The sequence below is a fragment of the Doryrhamphus excisus genome, chromosome 14, assembly GCF_030265055.1.
Source record: "Doryrhamphus excisus isolate RoL2022-K1 chromosome 14, RoL_Dexc_1.0, whole genome shotgun sequence".
Taxonomy (NCBI): Eukaryota; Metazoa; Chordata; class Actinopteri; order Syngnathiformes; family Syngnathidae; genus Doryrhamphus; species Doryrhamphus excisus.
In genome coordinates, this window is record NC_080479.1 from 16,784,893 (window position 1) to 16,807,699 (window position 22,807).

Sequence of the window (22,807 nt, forward strand, 5' to 3'; positions counted from 1 at the left end):
TCCCGGTAATTTTAATGAATTTTTCCTTGGTGGCATTACAATAATAGTCAATAATAAGATCGGGCATTTCTGCTCTCAACAACATTCCAGTTTGAAATCTAACTGATGTCTACCAAAAGTGAAACTAAAAGAGTAAAAGATGTGTAATTAATCAATAACCCTAAATACATATAATCTAATCTATTGTTTAACATGATTAACTAGTTCCAGTTAAGTGAATGTCTGCCTTATTAAGCATAAATAAAACATTTTTAGTTTATTTAGCCATGTTTATGCTTACAAAAAAAACACTAAACTCATCACACAGTAACTTAACACTCCAAAGGTGTACCTAAAAATATACAAAGAAGTACCAATATGAGTTTTGAAGTTTCCCATTCTGCATTGTGTCTGAGCAAAGCAGTTCATTGGAGGACATGCGGCATAGAAAGTGGTTAGTGCGCAGGCCACACAGCTAGGAGACCCGGGTTCAATTCCACCTTCAGCCATCTCTGTGTGGAGTTTTTCTCCGGGTACTCCGGTTTCCTCCCACATTCCAAAAACATGTCTATTGTAGAAAACAACATGTCTATGTCTATTAGTTTATTTAGCCATGTTTATGCTTACAAAAAAACACTAAACTCATCACACAGTAACTTAACACTCCAAAGGTGTACCTAAAAATATACAAAGAAGTACCAATATGAGTTTTGAAGTTTCCCATTCTGCATTGTGTCTGAGCAAAGCAGTTCATTGGAGGACATACGGCATAGAAAGTGGTTAGTGCGCAGGCCCCACAGCTAGGAGACCCGGGTTCAATTCCACCTTCGGCCATCTCTGTGTGGAGTTTTTCTCCGGGTACTCCGGTTTCCTCCCACATTCCAAAAACATGCTAGGTTAATTGGCGACAAATTGTCCATAGGTATGAATGTGAGTGTGAATGGTTGTTTGTCTATATGTGCCCTGTGATTGGCTGACAGCTGGGATAGGCTCCAGCACCCCTTTTGAGGATAAGCGATAGAAAATTAATGAATGAAAGAGCATAGAAAACCTTCTAAATAAGTTTTTATAACATTTTTAGAGCCCTCAAGACATGAAATAACACCCCTATATCTTTACACTACTGTAAATAATACTGTGTTCCTATGTAAATGTGTTCCCAAGGGAACAGGAAGTGGGTTTTTCCTTCCATCCATCCATTTTCTGTGCCGCTTATCCTCACTAGAGCCACACTAGTGGCTGGAGCCTATCCCAGCCGTCTTTAGGCGAGAGGCGAGGTACACCCTGGACTGGTATCCAGCCAATCACACTCACTTATGGTCAATTTGGAGTCGTCCATTATGAGCTGAGAGGCTTCACTGCATAACAAATTATATAATTTATTCCATTCCTAAGCGTAAACTTAACGTAAATTGGAATTTGCTGTTCATTAATTCTATTTTTATCCAACTCATCCATCTAAGTGAAGCACATATTCATCTAATGAGATGCCGTGTGAAGGCAACCTTTTCCGAGATATCATCAAGCTGTCAGGACAGAACCTGCATGAATCATCCTCACGGTAAAGCTACCAGCGTCTTAAACAGTCGTCATGGTGATATCAGAAGGAAAAAATACAATATCTATACAATATCTAAATGCAGCACACTATTGTGATTGATATTTTTCAATGTTATTTTTATTTATTTTTTGGCTGTGGTACATGTACTTGATATGGTTCTACAGTAATCATTATCATTTGAGCTGTCCCAAAAACGAAAGTTCTACTTCACAAAAAACTGTTTTTCGCCCTTTTTTAGTTGGGAGCTGATATTTTCTTGAAAGCTACTTTTTACAGAAAAAGGTTGAAACAAACGTTTTTTTCTGATGAAAGATTGTTTATACAAGCATAGAACGTTTTTATTTTTATTTTTATTTTTATTTTTATTTTTATTTTTATTTTTATTTTTATTTTTATTTTTATTTTTATTTTTATTTTTATTTTTATTTTTATTTTTATTTTTATTTTTATTTTTATTTTTATTTTTATTTTTATTTTTAATGAATGAGTTTATTAACAATAATAATGATGATGATAATAAAAAGTACTACTAATAATAATAATAATAATATTATAATAATAGTTATTACTATTAATTGTCTCATTCAATTGCAGCCAATAACAAGTGAATTTCTGCAATAATAATAATAATAATAATAATAATAATAATGATCATGATCATTACTATCATAATTATGATCATATCATTATTTCATATAAATATATCATTATTATTAATGAATTTCTGCAATAATAATCATGATAATCATATTCATTATTTTAATTATTTTAATAATTATTTGATAATTATTATCATTATCAATATTTCATACAAATATATAATTATTATGATATATATGCAATATATATTATGATATCTTATTATTATAATTATTGTTATTATTTCATATAAATATATAATTATTATGATATATATGCAATATATATTATGATATCTTATTATTATAATTATTGTTATTATTTCATATAAATATATAATTATTATGATATATATGCAATATATATTATGATATCTTATTATTATCATTATTGTTATTATTTCATATAAATATATAATTATTATGATATATATGTTGATATATATGATATACTGTTATTTTATGGTTTTGTTGCTATTGCTCCATTGTCATATGGTGTCATATTAATATGTTAAATTGCTCAAAAACAAGTTTGTTATTGACAAGATGATGGAAATACTGCCCTTGTTTTTACTTTGTGTCAGATCGATATCAACATTTGCATCATCGCCCACTCTTATTCTCACTGCAGCCAGCGCTCACAGCAATACAATACGTAAACAAGTACGTTGAAAAATCCACTCCCAAAAGTCATCATCTCCTCTGATTTTTGTCAAATTTCCTCACAATGCCAGTAAAAAAATTCCAGTCCCAACCATAATGTTTCTCATCCTAGCTCCATCCTGATATTATATATTCATTCATTCACGATATTGAAATAAACCTTATGTTTATGTATTTGGTGCATGCAAAGCAGCTTCCTCTTCCTGTCATGGCCGCGTGTGCCAGTTGTCCCGTAGCCATACATTCCTTGGTTGGTGTGAGCCACCCACTCGCATGTTGCTTTGGTATTAGATGACGTAGAGACGCTCACAGAAGCTCTGGATAAAGTTAGTAACGAATCACCCGTCAAAGCGGGTGAAGACAATGGATGTATCACCGTGGTTGAGGATGAGTGTGTGAAGAGGATATCTATGCATCATCCCACACACATTTTGCTTTTTAAAAACAAAATGTGTGGGTCGGGTTTTCCTAAGTTGTCTAAATCGAGATTGATAACCAACAATGGAAGCTTGTTTAAAAGAAAAAGCAAACAAAGCAGGGCCGCTGCTAAAAAAGTAAGCCTTTCATTCATTCATTTTCTACTGCTTATCCTAACGAGGGTCGAAGGGGGGGGTGCTGGAGCCTATCATCACCCAGCAACCTAACACTCAAAGGGTAGCTAAGAAATATAAAAGTCAAGTACCGATACAAGCTTGATATAATTCATTCATTATCCTCACGAGGGTCGATGAGGGTGCTGGAGCCTATCCCAGCTGTCTTCAAGCGAAAGGCGAGGGTACACCCTGGACTGGTCGCCAGCCAATCACAGGGCACATATAGACAAACAACCATTCACACTCACATTCATACCTATGGACAATTTGGAGTCGCCAATTAACCTAGCATGTTTTTGGAATGTGGGAGGAAACCGGAGTACCCGGAGAAAACCCACGCATGCACGGGGGAGACCATGCAAACTCCACACAGAGATGGCCGAGGGTGGAATTGAACTCGGGTCTCCTAGCTGTGTGGCCTGCGCACTAACCACTTTCTATGTCGCATGTCCTCCAATGAACTGCTTTGCTCAGACACAATGCAGAATGGGAAACTTCAAAACTCATATTGGTACTTCTTTGTATATTTTTAGGTACACCTTTGGAGTGTTAAGTTACTGTGTGATGAGTTTAGTGTTTTTTTGCAAGCATAAACATGGCTAAATAAACGAATAGACATAGACATGTTGTTTTCTATAATAGACATGTTTTTGGAATGTGGGAGGAAACCGAAGTACCTGGAGAAAAACTCCACACAGAGATGGCCGAGGGTGGAATTGAACTCGGGTCCTCTAGCTGTGTGGCCTGCGCACTAACCACTTTCTATGCCGCATGTCCTCCAATGAACTGCTTTGCTCAGACACAATGCAGAATAGGAAACTTCAAAACTCATATTGGTACTTCTTTGTATATTTTTAGGTACACCTTTGGAGTGTTAAGTTACTGTGTGATGAGTTTAGTGTTTTTTTGCAAGCATAAACATGGCTAAATAAACTAATAGACTTACTAATACTTATTATTCATCCCTAATTATGATTTATTTATTTAACAGTCAGGAATTTGTATTAAAGCCTTCCAAATATACACTAGCTTTAATACATCGACAAAGCGGCTAATAAGTCATATAACTTGATGATGCTTAGCGTATCAACTAATAAATCTTCATAATAGACTCATTACCCCATTCATGAATCTGAACACTGACAAATAATGAATAATTATTTGGACATTTGCAATGTAAAACACGGACAGAGTCACATGTATATTAATTCATTTGGCAGTAATATTGAAGACCAATAACTTCAACCCCAAAAAATGAGATTCTATTATTTTCCTGACATATGACACAGCGCTATAATTTCACTGACGCCTCCAAAAAAAAAAATAAAAAGAAAAATGGTGATTGTCAATTGGAAATAAACAAGTATTAACTATGAGTAACGATGGGCAGCACAATGAGACCAATGTCACGAGTCGCGTTGAGAGGATGAAGCTGCAATTGAAGCACATTAGCACATTAGCAATGTCATTACAGGTAATCTTGGTGTACGATTCACAACAGTGGCTGCAGAGTTACATTAATACAAATACAAAAAAATAAATAAATAAATAAATAAATAAAATAAAAATTAAAAAAAATAAATAAAAATTAAAAAAAAATTAAAATAAAAATAAAAAAAGGCAGATAAAAGACAGAATAAATATTACGAGGCATCTGAAAAAAGGATTTAAAATATTATACACCAAAGCTGAAAAAAGTGACAAATAATTCACAGCTACTGTAAATCTCCACAGTAATTGTCTTTAATATTTTCATTGAATAGTTTAGTTTCACTATCATCCATAAACTGGTTTTATTTCATAACATATGATTCCATGTTGCAACGATGCATCATCGTGTTTTCATAATTCACAATGCAAAACAAGAAAATAAATGTTATATAATGACTCAATAAATGCAAGAGTACCTAATCATAAATAATCGGTTAAATCCGGTAAATCTGAATCGAGACTTTCCTTATTGTATGTATTATAGAACCTTGGTTAGTGTCGGGTAGGACTCAAACCAAAACTGCCGCTAACCGGATCAGTTTTTCCCATAAGAAATCATGTAAATCCAATTAATCCATTCCAGAAAATAATAATAATAATAATAATAATAATAATAATAATAATAATAATAATAATAATAATAATAATAATAATAATAATAATAATAATAATAATAATAATAATAATAATAATAATAATAATAATAATAATATAAACAAAACTAATATTTCTAAATTTTCTAAATTATATTTATTATATATTATCATTAGGGCTGTCAATCAATTAACATATTGGATCATGATTAATCGCATTTTGTCCATAGTTAACTCAATTAATTGCATTTAATCACAAATATACATACATTTTTATGTATAATAAGTCGGGGGAAATCACTTTGTGGTCAAATAAAAACACATTAAATTACATAAAAATTAATCATTATAAATAAAATATAATATAAATATATATATATAAATAATATATAGATATAATTATTTATATATAAAATATAAAATTATTACAATTATTTACTAAAATAATTACTACAATTATTCATTAGAAATTGCCCGTTTTTTTAATTTTTCATGTGAGCTTAATTTTAAAATGTAATTTTTTAATTTAATATTTAAATTACATTAAATTACATTAAATTAAAATTTAAATTAATTACAATAAATTACATTAAATTTACATTTAATTTAAATTAATTAAATTTAATTTTAAAAATTTAATATGCCCCTTATTAATTTATTTATTTCAATTAATTTTAATATTAAAATATTTTTTAAAAAAATTAATTTTTTAAATTTCAATAAAAGCTCGCCGCTCAACATGTGTTGTTAGCTAGTGCGCTAACGCCTACCAATAATTTGCATCTTGTACCCAAATATTAGCTTGCAGTTCAATGCCAAGATGCGGCTCGGGGGCTGTGTAAAAAAAAAAACGGTCCATCGATGCATTCATGTTCGCTTCACATTGTGGTTCCACCCGCTATGCAGAATGTGTCATTTCCTCGTCAAACCTTTCAAACGCTCGAGCACCTTAATGGCCAAGCGGTGGGTAGTAAATGGTCAAAGCACCTTGGTGGTCTTCATATATGACGAACATAAAGGATTTCATGGTAAACACTTGGTGACGTCTTCTCTATTTGTAGCAATAAAGTTGGGTGGGAGATTCTGCCACCGATGACTCAACAACCCACATGGCGTGGAACAAGATGTCCCTCCTATTCGTTGTTGTCCCCGCGAGTCACCATCGTTCTGTTATGGCCGTTATGACCAATGATAACATCCACAGTCTGCGTGAATGGTGAACTACGGGCGCCGCGTGACGCGTGTATTCGCATGGCAGCGCTGGTCAGCGACGCTTTGGGTCTGAGCCCGGGCTAATATGTGGGAAGTGGCGCTGATCTAAATCATCGCTTACCTCCCCACTGTGGCGTTTGTCACCACGCAGTGCCTGGTGGGCCAGACATCTTCGTCACTGGGTGTCTCAACGACGCCTGCCAGCATGGACAGATTTATTTTAGGCAGTGATGATACAAATAGAAGCCGCGATTGTGGTATTGATTCCATACAGAGTACGGTGGAACCTTGGTTAGTGTACTCCTCAGTTAGCATCTTTTTTAGTTACAGTAACTCCAGAAGGGCTGCACGGCGGTTGAGTGGTTAGTGCGCAGACCTCACAGCTAGGAGACCAAGGAGTTCAATTCCACCCTCGGTCATCTCTGTGTGGAGTTTGCATGTTCTCATGTCTATGTCTATTAGTTTATTTATCCATGTTTATGCTTGCAAAAAAAACACTGAACTCATCACACAGTAACTTAACACTCCAAAGGTGTACCTAAAAATATACAAAGAAGTACCAATATTAGTTTAGTGTGCAAGCCACACAGCTTGGAGACCCGAGTTCAATCCCACACTCGGTCATCTCTGTGTGGAGTTTGCATGTTCTCCCCGTGCATGCGTGGGTTTTCTCCGGGTACTCCGGTTTCCTCCCACATTCCAAAAACATGTCTATTATAGAAAACAACATGTCTATGTCTATTAGTTTATTTACCCATGTTTATGCTTGCAAAAAAAAAACACTAAACTCATCACACAGTAACTTAACACTCCTAAGGTGTACCTAAAAATATACAAAGAAGTACCAATATGAGTATTGAAGTTTCCCATTCTGCATTGTGTCTGAGCAAAGCAGTTCATTGGAGGACATGCTGCATAGAAAGTGGTTAGTGCGCAGGCCACACAGCTAGAAGACCCGAGTTCAATCCCACCAATGGGCCATCTCTGTGTGGAGTTTGCATGTTCTCCCCGTGCATGCGTGGGTTTACTCCGAGTACTCCGGTTTTCTTCCCACATTCCAAAAACATGCTAGGTTAATTAGCGACCCCAAATTGTCCATAGGTATGAATGTGAGTGTGAATGGTTGTTTGTCTATATGTGCCCTGTGATTGGCTGGCCACCAGTCCAGGGTGTACCCCGCCTCTCGCCCGAAGACAGTTGGGATAGGCTCCATGAATGAATTATATTAAGCTCGTATCGGTACTTGACTTTTATATTTCTTAGCTACCCTTTGAGTGTTAGGTTGCTGAGTGATGATTTTACCCATTTACGTATCTAAAATGACACCACGATCCTGACTGTTATAGTATGTAGTAGTGAAAAGCTCATCATTAGTTCTTTTATTACCCCGCCTCTCGCCCGAAGACAGCTGGGATAGGCTCCAGCAACCCCCCTGCAACCCTCGTGAGGATAAGCGGTAGAAAAAAAAGCTTCCATTTATGAGATACACGCCTACATGTGAGTCCCAGGCAGGTATGCAGCAAGCAGATGTGTGTGGCTCTGCCCCAGGAACTTCCATAAAAGGGCAGCACCCTACCATAAATGGGAGTGAAATTATTACATTAGTAGTGGATTAAATACTTATTTTCCCCAAGTTAATTTCAAAAGCACCAAGAAAGTTTTTATTTTTTTTTCCCAAATAAGGTCTTGTTTTGCTTTTCATTGTTTTCAAGACTACATTAGGCGGTAATTGTATTTATGTGAAGTAAAGAACAAGGTTTACCATAAAGCAGAACAACAAATACATTCCGACATGAAATGAGCTGGGAGTAATTTTTCATCACCTCGGAGAAAGCAGAGAAGCGTATCCGCTGATTGGAAACACTCAACCAATCACAGCAAAACACAGAGGAAATGGTGTGGTGAAGAAATAAAAATAAAAAAAACGCCTTAAAATCCATTTATGACTGAACCTCTCTGACATACATTTATGGCGGTATTTTATTGTGTAACATCAAATATATCTGTGACATTACGATATCTCACTAAAAGATCCTATTTTGTATGGAAGTGTGGTTCCACGCGGAAGGATACACTGCAAAATTTTCTCGGATGCTAATTTACGGGAAATTTATGGTTTGATACTTATGTTTTTTTGTACAAAAAAAAAACAAATTAATGCCCTTTTTAACTTCCATGTTATTCAAATGACCAGCATTTGTACCGTTTTTAATTTTGCCCATAGGTATGAATGTGAGTGTGAATGGTTTTGTCCAGTCCAATTTGTCTATATGTGCCCTGTGATTGGCTGGCCACCAGTCCAGGGTGTACCCCGCCTCTCGCCCAAAGACAGCTGGGATAGGCTCCAGCACCCCCCACGCGACTCTCATGCGGATAAGCGGTAGTAATGGTAATGGTAATGGTAATGGTTTTATTTCATTTGAACATGCATCAGATTACAATTGAATGCATCCCATAATCAGTTCACAGTTCCACATGTCCAAAAGGAGTAGGAAGAAGCAAAGCTTATTAAATCCTACCCCTCCATCTGGTACTTTTACAATCAGTAACTGTTACATTTGTTCATTTCCTGCTTTCCTAATATAGCTTAAGTTTTTTTTTTTAATTAAAATTTTTATCCAAAATAAATTAGTTTTCTTTCTTTAATTTTAATTTTAATTTTAATTTTAATTTTAATTTTAATTTTAATTTTAATTTTAATTTTAATTTTAATTTTAATTTTAATTTTAAATTAAATTAAATTAAATTAAATTAAATTAAATTAAATTAAATTAAATTAAATTAAATTAAATTAAATTAAATTAAATTTAAATTTAAGTACCATAGTAACTATCAATATAGTGATATATACTTCATCCTTGTATTTAGCAAACATCAACTGTATTGGATGTATTGGAGTATTGGATGACATTTTTAGGTAATTTTAGGTAATATTTTTAGCCTTATGCATTATTTTAGCTGTTTGAAGATGAACTATATCAGCAATTTGAAGTATTTGTGATTTTAGAAATAAGGAGTTAGTATGTTCTCTGGAGGCGGCATGATGAATTATCCTTACTGACCTTTTTTTGCAGTACATTTAGCGAGTGAAGATTGCTTTTATAGTTATTAGCCCATATTTTCCACACAATAAGTAAGATATGGTAGAACCAGAGAGTAATAAATAGATGCAAAAAGATGCATTCACTGTAATGGTGTATTTGTATGAGGCATGAATATAATACATTCAAATGTTGTTGTTTTTTTATTGTTGTTGTGGTAATTAGATATTTGCAGGAAAACTCTGCAGCAAAGGTTGCAATACTCGTCTGTGTTGTCCCTGCACTGCCTGTTCCTCTCCACATCAAGTGCAGAAAAAAAAATCAATTTCCGGGCAGCCCATATATGGTCAGACGGCGATGAGGTGTGCAATAGATGAGTCATCCCTTCGACTCCCACACTCCCTGGCCTTGCATGTGTGTGCAAGACAAAGAAGGAGGGAAAAACCGAGCGAGACGGTGAAAGAATAAAGACATGAAAAGCCTTGCAGAAGCAACAGCGCAAAACCAAAGTAACGGTGCTGGTTGAATGACATCTGCAGATTTACTCGGAAGGAGAAGGCAGATTGACTGCTGTGCAAAAACAACAACAAAAAAATCCTCTTCTTCGGCCATCGGAGCCCTTCAAAATAAGAGGAAATAAACATTAAAAGCATGATATGCATGCACTAATATGCACAATATCTGCAAAAATGCACATAGATAATATGTAGCAGGATAGTTAGAAGACCATACACGACACACAAGTAAGGCGCTTCAGGTTGTGCAGGGGCGTCAACTGCCGATTGGCTATCTGGAGATGTTGCGGTATATATATTGGGCATCTAACAATGCAGCGGTTGTTGTATTTTCATCTTTGTTGACACTGTACTCGGCTGCACGGCGGTCGAGTGGTTAGCACGCAGGCCTCACAGCTTAGGAGACCAGGGTTCAATTCCACCCTCCAACATCTATGTGATCATCATCCAGCACCCCCGTCCCCACGCGACTCTCATGAGGATAAGCGGTAGAAAATGAATGATTAAATGATTGAATGAATGAATTACGGCTTAACACTCAAAATTACAAGTGCGCCTGAACGCCTCTTTCTTTTGCAGGAGCCAATTGCAAGGCATAAGGAAACTAATGATGAGCTTTTCACTACTCAATATAACAGTTAGGCTCAATCATCATCGAAAAATCATCACGCAGCAACTTAATACTCAAAGGGTAGCTAAGAAATATAAAAGTCAATTACTGCTACAAGTTTGTCGAGTGGTTAGCGCGCAGGCCTCACAGCTTAGGAGACCAGGGTTCAATTCCACCCTCGGCCATCTATGTGGTCATCATCCAGCACCCCCCCCCCCCCCCACGCGACTCTCATGAGGATAAGCGGTAGAAAATGGATGAATTATGGCTTAACACTCAAAATTACAAGTGTGCCTGAACGCCTCTTTCTTTTGCAGGAGCCAATTGCAAGGCATAAGGAAACTAATGATGAGCTTTTCACTACTCAATATAACAGTCGGGCTCAATCATCATCAAAAATCATCACGCAGCAACTTAATACTCAAAGGGTAGCTAAGAAATATAAAAGTCAACTACTGCTACAAGTTTGTCGAGTGGTTAGCGCGCAGACCTCACAGCTTAGGAGACCAGGGTTCAATTCCACCCTCGGCCATCTATGTGGTCATCATCCAGCACCCCCCCCTTCCCCACGCGACTCTCATGAGGATAAGCGGTAGAAAATGAATGATTGAATGAATGAATTACGGCTTAACACTCAAAATTACAAGTGCGCCTGAACGCCTCTTTCTTTTGCAGGAGCAAATTGCAAGGCATAAGGAAACTAATGATGAGCTTTTCACTACTCAATATAACAGTCAGGCTCAATCATCATCATCAAAAATCATCACGCAGCAACTTAATACTCAAAAGGGTTGCTAAGAAATATAAAAGTCAACTACTGCTACAAGTTTGTCGAGTGGTTAGCGCGCAGACCTCACAGCTTAGGAGACCAGGGTTCAATTCCACCCTCGGCCATCTATGTGGTCATCATCCAGCACCCCCCCCCCCCCCCCCCCCCCACGCGACTCTCATGAGGATAAGCGGTAGAAAATGGATGAATTATGGCTTAACACTCAAAATTACAAGTGTGCCTGAACGCCTCTTTCTTTTGCAGGAGCCAATTGCAAGGCATAAGGAAACTAATGATGAGCTTTTCACTACTCAATATAACAGTCAGGCTCAATCATCATCATCAAAAATCATCACGCAGCAACTTAATACTCAAAGGGTAGCTAAGAAATATAAAAGTCAACTACTGCTACAAGTTTGTCGAGTGGTTAGCGCGCAGACCTCACAGCTAGGAGCCCAGGTGTGGATCTCTGTGTGGGGTTTTCATGTTCTCCCCGTGCATGCGTGGGTTTTCTCCGGGTACTCCGGTTTCCTCCTACATTCCAAAAACATGTCTATTATAGGAAACAACATGTCTATTAGTTTATTTAGCCATGTTTATGCTTGCAAAAAAACACTAAACTCATCACACAGTAACTTAACACTCCAAAGGTGTACCTAAAAATATACAAAGAAGTACCAATATGAGTTTTGACGTTTCCCATTCTGCATTGTGTCTGAGCAAAGCAGTTCATTGGAGGACATGCGGCATAGAAAGTGGTTAGTGCGCAGGCCTCACAGCTAGGAGACCCAAGTTCGATCCCATCCTCAACCATCTCTGTGTGGAGTTTGCATGTTCTCCCCGTGCATGCGTGGGTTTTCTCCGGGTACTCCGGTTTCCTCCCATATTCCAAAAACATGCTAGGTTAATTAGCGACTCCAAATTGTCCATAGGTATGAATGTGAGTGTGAATGGTTGTTTGTCTATATGTGCCCTGTGATTGGCTGGCCACCAGTCCAGGGTTTGCCCCGCCTCTCGCTCAAAGAAGACAGCTGGGATAGGCTCCAGCACCCTCCGCGACCCTCGTGAGGATAATGAATGAATTATATTAAGCTCGTATTGGTACTTGACTTTTATATTTCTTAGCTGCCCTTTGAGTGTTAGGTTGCTGGGTGATGATTTTACCCATCTACGTATCTAAGATGACACCATGATCCTTACTGTTATATTGAGTAGTGAAAAGCTCATCGTTAGTTCTCTTATTACCCCGCCTCTCGCCCGAAGACAGCTGGGATAGGCTCCAGCACCCCCTGCGACCCTCGTGAAGATAAGCAGTAGAAAATGAATGAATGTTTCTTTATCTTAATTTGCCTTTTAATTAACCTACAAATGTGTCAGATCATTTTGAGTGTGAATGGTTGTTTGTCTATATGTGCCCTGTGATTGGCTGGCCACCAGTCCAGGGTTTGCCCCGCCTCTCGCTCGTAGAAGACAGCTGGGATAGGCTCCAGCACCCTCCGTGACCCTCGTGAGGATAATGAATGAATTATATCAAGCTTGTATTTATATTTCTTAGCTACCCTTTGAGTGTTAGGTTGCTGGGTGATGATTTTACCCATCTAAGATGACACCATGATCCTGATTCTTATATTGAGTAGTGAAAAGCTCATCATTAGTTCCCTTATTACCCCACCTCTTGCCCGAAGACAGCTGGGATAGGCTCCAGCACCCCTTGCGACCCTCGTGAGGATAAGTGGTAGAAAATGAATGAATGAAAATGTCTTGCCGTAATTTTCGGTGTATGCCACCAGTCCAGGGTGTACCCCGCCTCTCACCCGAAGACAGCTGGGGTAGGCTCCAGCACCCTCCGTGACCCTCGTGAGGATAATGAATGAATTATATCAAGCTTGTATCGGTACTTGACTTTTATATTTCTTAGCTACCCTTTGATTGTTAAGTTGCTGGGTGATGATTTTACCCATCTATGTATCTAGGATGACACCATGATCCTGACTGTTATATTAAGTAGTGAAAAGCTCATCATTAGTTCCCTTATTACCCCGCCTCTCGCCCGAAGACAGCTGGGATAGGCTCCAGCACCCCTTGCAACCAGTGGTAGAAAATGAATGAATGAATGAATGACCCTGTACTTGTTTGCCTGGTCCTAATGTGTTGTTGTTCTCAATCTGCAGAATAATAAGTTCTCTTTGAGGGACGAATACTGTAGGAACATATGACTCACAGCACCGAGGCTAGCCTGGAGAAGCTTTGTTCGTTTGTATTTTTTTATTTTTTTTATTTTTTTTTACAGCTTGAACTGCAGTTGTTTGGGATTCACTGCACTAGTCATCATCATCATCATCATCATGGAGCACCATGTATGTCTTTCCTGCTCTCGCATCACTTTCCCTTCAGGGCACCTGTTGGTAGGGAGGCCTTCTCAGCCCGGTGAGTCACTCTCTACATGCTGCACATCTCTCTCACTGTTTACTAAATTCACACCACCTGCTCCATTAGTTCCTAATCACATTTTTTTTGGTCTTTCCAAAACAAAAGGGAAGGCTCAGAACAGCCTGCTGTTATTGTTGTTGTTGTTGTTGTTGAACCAATGGGAAACCTCCGTTGCATTTAACAAAATTCACAGCAAAAAATAATAATAATAATGTGCCTGCACAACATTTGAGCTTCCTTATTAGTTGCCTTGTGATACCTGAGAGACATTAATATTATTAGCATTATTAGCATGAGACTGCTGACTCTGTACAGGCAAAATGATCTGACAAATTTGTAGGTTAAATAAAACGCAAATAAAGCAAAGAAACATTCATTTATTTTCTGGAGCCTATACCAGCTGTCTTGGGGCAAGAGGCGGGGTACACCCTGGACTTGTCGCCAGCCAATCACAGGGCACATATAGACAAACAACCATTCACACTCAAAATGATCTGATACATTTGTAGGTTAAATAAAACGCAAATAAAGTAAAGAAACATTCATTTATTTTCTACCGCTTATCCTCACGAGGCTTGTAGGGGTGCTGGAGCCTATCCCAGGCTATCCCACCCTGGACTAGTCGCCAGCCAATCACAGGGCACATATAGACAAACAACCATTCACACTCAAAATGATCTGACACATTTGTAGGTTAAATAAAAGGCAAATAAAGTAAAGAAACATTCATTCATTTTCTACTACTTATTCTTACAAGGGTCGCGGAGGGTGCTGGAGCCTATCCCAGCTGTCTTCTGGCAAGAGGCGGGGTACACCCTGGACTGGTGGCCAGCCAATCACAGGGCACATATAGACAAACAACCATTCACACTCAAAATGATCTGACACATTTGTAGGTTAAATAAAACGAAAATAAAGTAAAGAAACATTCATTAATTTTCTACTGCTTATCCTCACGAGGGTCGCAGAGGGTGCTGGAGCCTATCCCAGCTGTCTTGGGGCAAGAGGCGGCGTACACCCTGGACTAGTCACCAGCCAATCACAGGGCACATATAGACAAACAACCATTCACACTCAAAATTATCTGATACATTTGTAGGTTAAATAAAACAAAAATAAAGTAAAAGAAACATTCATTCATTTTCTACTGCTTATCCTCACACAAACTTAACTTTCAATTTACGAGGCGCACAAGTTTAAGTTTCACTTAGACTCCTGATTATAATTTTAAAAACATTTGGAAAATTACAAGAATTTTGCACTGTTGGATCTTAAGGAAGTGAAAGTTAAGTTTGTGTACATAATGCACTCAATAATATATTGAGTGTCTACCAGTATTTTACATTTTTCAGTCATATGTATGTGTTGCTTAATTGTGCTATGTGAGTGGTGATGTCATGAAAGGATTCAAATAGGATTCAAATTCGTCTTCTTTCTACCCAAAATCTACTTTAAATGTAACATGGTTATGCTTTTTTTTATTTCAAAACAAATATATAAGTAATAAGTATATAATTTGCCGCATAGGCAAAACTTTGTGCGGGTTTGCTAGCACTGCAGTCATCAAACTGACACCTTTTACAGGACCCGTGCTGCATGCTAGCTTTTTTAATATTTCCAGTGTGTGAGGGCCCACGTCCCGTGGAGGCCAAAACTTTTTTAGCTTGCATTAAATTTAATGATCATTTGTTTATGTAAGTGCGTCTGAACAAGCCCACGCTTTGCTCTCAGAGGATACTGTGGATACCTGAAGGGCACTCATGTGACTAATTTTTAAGTTATTTAGTTCTGTGTGAAGAGATGCATACAGTATGATATATTGTCCATAAAAAAATGTTTTTTTGAACTGCTCATTTTTGGAATTTTGAGTTAAATGAGTTAATATGAGCTAGCTAACAACAGGCATCATTCATTCATTCATTCATTCATTTTCTACCGCTTATCCTCACAAGGGTGTCAAGGGGTGCTGGAGCCTATCCCAGTTGTCTTCAGGCGAGATTCGGGGTACACCCTGGACTGGTGACATACACCAAAAATTACGATAATACATTTTGATTCACTCATTCATTTTCTACCACTTATCTTCACAAGGGTCGCAGGGGGTGCTGGAGCTTATCCCAGTTGTCTTTGAACTAATTATGAGCTTTTGACTACTCAATATAACAGTCAGGATCATGGTGTCATCTTAGATACGTAGATGGGTAAAATCATCACCCAGCAACCTAACAATCAAAGGGCAGCTAAGAAATATAAAAGTCAAGTACCGATACAAGCTTAATATAATTCATTCATTATCCTCACAATGGTCGCAGGGGGTGCTGGAGCCTATCCCAGCTGTCTTCAGGCGAGAGGCGGGGTACACCCTGGACTGGTGGCATACACCGGAAATTACGGTAAGACATTTTTATTCATTCATTCATTCATTTTTTACCGCTTATCCTCACAAGGGTCGCAGGGGGTGCTGGAGCCTATCCCAGTTGTCTTCGAACTAATGATGAGCTTTTGACTACTCAGTCAGAATCATGGTGTCATCTTAAATACGTAGATGGGTAAAATCATCACCCAGCAACCTAACACTCAAAGGGTAGCTAAGAAATATAAAAGTCAAGTACCGATACAAGCTTAATATAATTCATTCATTATCCTCACGAGGGTCGCAGGGGGTGCTGGAGCCTATCCCAGCTGTCTTCTGGCGAGAGGTCGGGGTACACCCTGGACTGGGGGCATACACCGGAAATTACGGTAAGACATTTTTATTCTTTCATTCATTTTCTACCACTTATCCTCACGAGGGTCACAGACGGTGCTGGAGCCTATCCCAGTTTTCTTCGGGGTAATAAGGGAACTAATGATGAGCTTTTCACTACTCAATATAAAATATAACAGTCAGAATCATGGTGTCATCTTAGATACGTAGATGGGTAAAATCATCACCCAGCAACCTAACACTCAAAGGGTAGCTCATTCATTCATTCATTTTCTACCGCTTATCCTCCCGAGGGTCGCAGGGGGTGCTGGAGCCTATCCCAGTTGTCTTCGAACTAATGATGAGCTTTTCACTACTCAATATAACAGTCAGAATCATGGTGTCATCTTAGATACGTAGATGGGTAAAATCATCACCCAGCAACCTAACACTCAAAGGGCAGCTAAGAAATATAAAAGTCAAGTACCAATACGAGCTTAATATAATTCATTCATTATCCTCACAATGGTCGCAGGGGGTGCTGGAGCCTATCCCAGCTGTCTTCTAGCAAGAGGCGGGGGTACACCCTGGACTGGTGGCATACACCGGAAATTACGGTAAGACATTTTTATTCTTTCATTCATTTTCTACCACTTATCCTAACGAGGGTCACAGACGGTGCTGGAGCCTATCCCAGTTTTCTTCGGGCGAGAGGCGGTGTAATAAGGGAACTAATGATGAGCTTTTCACTACTCAATATAACAGTCAGAATCATGGTGTCATCTTAGATACGTAGATGGGTAAAATCATCACCCAGCAACCTAACAATCAAAGGGCAGCTAAGAAATATAAAAGTCAAGTACCGATACAAGCTTAATATAATTCATTCATTATCCGCACGATGGTCGCAGGGGGTGCTGGAGCCTATCCCAGCTGTCTTCTGGCGAGAGGCGGGGGTACACCCTGGACTGGTGGCATACACCGGAAATTACAGTAAGACATTTTTATTCTTTCATTCATTTTCTACCACTTATCCTAACGAGGGTCACAGAGGGTGCTGGAGCCTATCCCAGTAGTCTTCGAACTAATGATGAGCTTTTGACTACTCAATATAACAGTCAGAATCATGGTGTCATCTTAGATACGTAGATGGGTAAAATCATCACCCAGCAACCTAACACTCAAAGGGCAGCTAAGAAATATAAAAGTCAAGTACCAATACGAGCTTAATATAATTCATTCATTATCCTCACAATGGTCGCAGGGGGTGCTGGAGCCTATCCCAGCTGTCTTCCATTCCAGTTGTCAGCCATGTCATGTCTATTACCAGATATAGTATACATAATAAGACAAAATAAGACATAATATAAGATGCCGTATGTTAGCATTGTCGGATGTCCTTAATTTTTTTTCACTTTGTGTTCAGTACAGTACAGTATCATGTCTATTACCCAATATAGTATACATAATAAGAGAAAATAAGACATAATATAAGATGGCATATGTTAGCATTGTTGGATGTCCTTGTGTTTTTTCACTTTGTGTTCAGTACAGTACTTCCTGCAGTGGCTATCATGCAGTCAGCCATGTTAGGTCTGACATATAGAGTGGAGAAAAAAAAATTCCCTCCTGTCTCGTGTGGAAGTGGTACATTTTTGGAAGAAATACATTTGAAGCTGAAGTGATTAGCTCGCTAGTTTACTAGCTAGAGTTATTAACGTTATTATGCATGTGTGTTGCTGTGGGTTTTTTTTTTTTTCCGGTGTGCTTGTGTGTTTCGGTTGTGCCTGTTCATTCCAGATCATTACTAATGTAACAATAACACAAATTACGTACGTATGAGAGAATCTCCTGTTGCTTCAACAGCATGGCATCCCACTCCGTCCTCATGGTTGTGGTTTTTTTTAATACAAGAGGAGGAACAATGACTAATTCTTATGTTTTCGACTTCCTGACTCATATTCATCGGGAAAGCCATCCTTCTCTGTAATGTGGGAACTCGGCCAACACTTGGGTAACAGACGCCCACATTAGGCTATTCCTTTCACAAGTGGAGAACCGCCCAGGTCCGCCGACATCTCCACAGAGAGAGAGAGAGAGAGGAGGAGGAGGAGGCAGGGAGGGATGGAGAGGGACACCTATTCACTAGTGGGTGTGTGTGTGTGTGTGTGTGTGTGTTCATGTGTGTGTGTGTGTGTGATGGCAGAGGCAGACAAACACAAGGAAATCGAAATCTGAAGTGTTCGCCTCTCTACTTTAACTGGATGTGGAGAGTCTCTCGATGAGGACACCACCGGAACAGTGGACACGTCATGCATGTTACTGCATTGCTGGAGTATTCAAATACTGTACTACTTCATACTACACGTGGTCGGTTATATAAAGAGAAGGTCCAGAGTAACGTAATATTATTAATATTGTACAATTAAATACAAGAATTGCAACTCATACTGGAAGGGGCGTTGCAAGAATTAGAGACCAATGCTTTTCCCAGGGTCAGATCCTTTCACATGTTCAAGGATCATCTAATTTTCTTTTTACTTTCACTTTCCTTGTATTAATAATATATGGGAGTGGGTATAACATTGAAAACAAAGCCAGTCTGAACACACTGGAATTATGTACTTTAATTTTTTTTAATTGGCCCTTGACATATTAAAAAAATTATAATAAAGTCATAATATTAAGAGGAAAAATAGCTTTAAATTGAAATATTAACCACTAAAAATGTAACTTTTTTACAGTTGTAATTTTTGGAGAAAAAAAGAAATTTTAGGTTTTATCTCATGGATTCCTAGTGGATTTTACCTCGCCCAAAGGCACATCTGCATTTTTTTTTATTGGCCCTTGACATATTAAAAAAATTATAATAAAGTCATAATATTAAGAGGAAAAATAGCATTAATTTGAAATATTAACCAGAAAAAATTTAACTTTTTTCACAGTCATAATACTAGGAGAAAAAATAAATTTTAGGTTGGGTAAAAGTTATAATTAAGGATGTCTGATATTGGCTTTTTTGCTGATATGCCGATATTGTCCAATTCTCAAATTCTGATACCGATATCAACCGATACCGATATGTGTAACATTACATATCTCCTTTGGTGGAATATTGGTATTCATGATTTTTATGCTGATATTTGGCCGATAATTATCAGTAATTATCAATAAATATTGGACATCCCTAGTTATAATATTATAATAAGTCAAAATATTACTAGAATAAAGATGATAAAAATAATATTAGCATTAATATTAACACCTATGTGAAGAAAGTTGTAATATTTGTACAAAAATTGCAATAAAATGTGCAATAAATGATGAAACCATTGTCACAGCAGGCAATAAAAAAAATTATAATAAAGTCATAATATTAGGAGGAAAAATAGCATTAAGTTGAAATATTAATTAGAAAAAAATTAACTTTTTTCACAGTCGTAATATTTTAATGTTTAAAAGTTTAAAGTTATAAAAAAAAATTATAATTAAGGATTTTTTTTTTTTGCTGATATGCCGATATTTCCCAATTCTCAAACATGACATATCTCCTTTGGTGGAATATTGGTATTCATGATTTTTTTATGCTGATATCTGGCGGATAATTATCAGTAATTATCAATAATTATCAGATATCCCTAGTTATAATATTATAATAAGTCCAAATATTAGGAGAATTAAGACAATAATAATAATAATAGCATTAATATTGATATTAATATATTAATAATGTAATGTATAATATATTATAATATGATATAATATATATTATAATGTCTATTATTATTAATTATATATTATTATATATTATTAATAATATATATAATATTAATATAAACACCTATGTGAAGAAAGTTGTAATATTTGTACAAAAATTGCAATAAAATGTGCAATATGTCACAAAAATGTGCAATGTGCATTGTCACCGCAGGCTGTTTTTTTTTAAATATACAAAAAAATCTTCTAGAAAATATAAAAATATGACTATGTTTTGACATCCCTGGTATGGGAAGACATTATGAAGTGAAACTGTATCATTTCACCACGCCCAAAGGCACACGGGCAGTGGCCAATTTCCACATTTGTGTCTGCAAATGTTCAATAAAGCATTTCTTTGCATTCACGTTGCAAGAAATCCCCCCCCCTTGGCTTGGGTCCAACCGCTCGACAGTGATGGTGCTCATCCTCCTTCCGGTACCTTTGGCTCTGCGTTGATACGTGCGTAGTTGGGTGCTCATAATCGTCCGCATCTATGCGCACAAGCCTTCCCTCCCTCCCTTTCTTTCTTTCTTTCTTTCTTTCTCTCCAGCATCACATGCCCTCCCTCCTCTGCGCAAACACACTCACTCACACTTCTCCCACGCACACACTCCTCCCCTCCCGTTCTTGCGGGTGCTGTCTCATTCACTTCGTCCACGCACTTTTCCATTGCAAGGGGAGGGGCGGGGTTGTATATAAAACCACCAGAAGAAGGCCACACGCTACACTGACACTCAACCCACTTTGCAGCCAGCGCCACAAGCGAGAAGACTCCGAAGCCGGGAGTAGAAGTACCAACATTGATCCGGGAGCTCAGACTAAACGCCGTTTTTTTTTTTTGTTTCTTCGGACTGTCTACTGGAGCTCCGTTTCAAAAACCCCCCCTGATTCATCACAACCTGCGCTATACGCCAGCTTCTCTGGATATAGCTGCTACAAAGTTGGTAGTAAACTCTTTGGAGTTTGGTTCGAGTCTCATATTTTTTTTAAAAAATAACTTGCTTGTGAAAGTGGGCTGCTGTGAAATTTGGGACTGACCCCCTCGGGTCGGGAAGAGGACCTGTCGCATCTTTTTTTTTTTTTGACAAGGAACAGCAAAAAAGTTTTGGCCAGATACTCTGAAGTTGAACGTAGTGGTAAGACATTTCATCCTTTTGGTCTCTGTTTTGAAATTAATGTGTTTTTTATGCTGAGAAATGTTGAATTATGAGAATTATTGCTGTTTTTCTGCAACGTTTTGCATACTGAAACCTTTTTTTGTCGCTGTCCGTGGTGCTGAGAAATGTTGCATTCTAAGAATTATCACTGATCTTCTGCAACGGTTTGCATACTGAAACCTTCCACTGTCGCTGTCCGTGGTGCTGATAAATGTTGCATTATTACAATTATTGCTGATCTTACGCAACAGACGTTTTGCACACTGAAACTTTTCATTGTCGCTGTCCGTGGTGCTGATACATGATGCATTATGAGAATTGACGCTGATCTTCTGCAACGGTTTGCACAGTGAAACCTTTCACGGTCGCTGTCCGTGGTGCTGAAAAATGTTGCATTGTTACAATTATCACTGATTTTATGCAACCGACGTTTTGCATACTGAAACTTTTCATTGTCGCTGTCCGCGGTTCTGATACATGTTGCATTATAAGAATTAACGCTGATCTTCTGCAACATTTCACTGTCGCTGTCCGTGGTGCTGAAAAATGTTGAATTACTACAGGTATCGCTGATGTAATGCAACCGACGTTTTGCACACTGAAACCTTTCATTGTCGCTGTCCGTGGTGCTGACAAATGTTGCATTCTTCGAATTATCGCTGAACTTCTGCAACGTTTTGCATACTAAAACATTTCATTGTAGCTGTCCGTGGTGCTGAAACGAGGCTTGCTTTCTACTGCAGAACTTTATCCTGCTGCTTTCTGACTGGTGATGCGTTTTGATTGCACTGTTGGGGGGGAAAGTCTGACTTCACCAACATGTTGCAAGAACTTCCTGGCATGGTTTTGCAGATGAATATTAATTCACATTAGTTTCATCCTGCACATAGAGAATACATCAAATGTGTGTTTTGCTGCACAATGCATTCTTTCAGAACTGCACTGAATCCAAAATTTATTCGACAACAACAATAAAATGGTCAAGCGGAAGAGAAAAGAAACAGAAAGTCAAGGAAGGAAATGTGAGCTATCTCACAGACGACAACAGCTGGACCTCCTTTCTTTTCACCGCGTGCTTCCTCCGATGCACATTCATGGAGCTTCCGGTTG

General features: G+C 37.8%; 1 protein-coding gene across 5 annotated transcripts in view; it reads left to right on the plus strand.

The window, feature by feature from the left end:
- LOC131101788 (adhesion G protein-coupled receptor B1-like) overlaps window positions 1-22,807 on the plus strand; it is a 75,034-nt gene that overhangs the window by 20,567 nt on the left and 31,660 nt on the right. Inside the window, exons 1-2 of one of the 5 annotated variants that reach the window (XM_058047139.1) lie at window positions 17,362-17,398; window positions 17,693-17,774. The exons of 3 other annotated variants lie outside the window; for them this stretch is intronic. The gene's annotated coding sequence lies outside the window, so the exon portion shown is untranslated. Of the gene's footprint in view, window positions 1-17,361; window positions 17,399-17,692; window positions 17,775-21,247; window positions 21,677-22,807 lie in introns of those variants that run through there. One more of the 5 variants, XM_058047138.1, reaches the window with a different exon arrangement.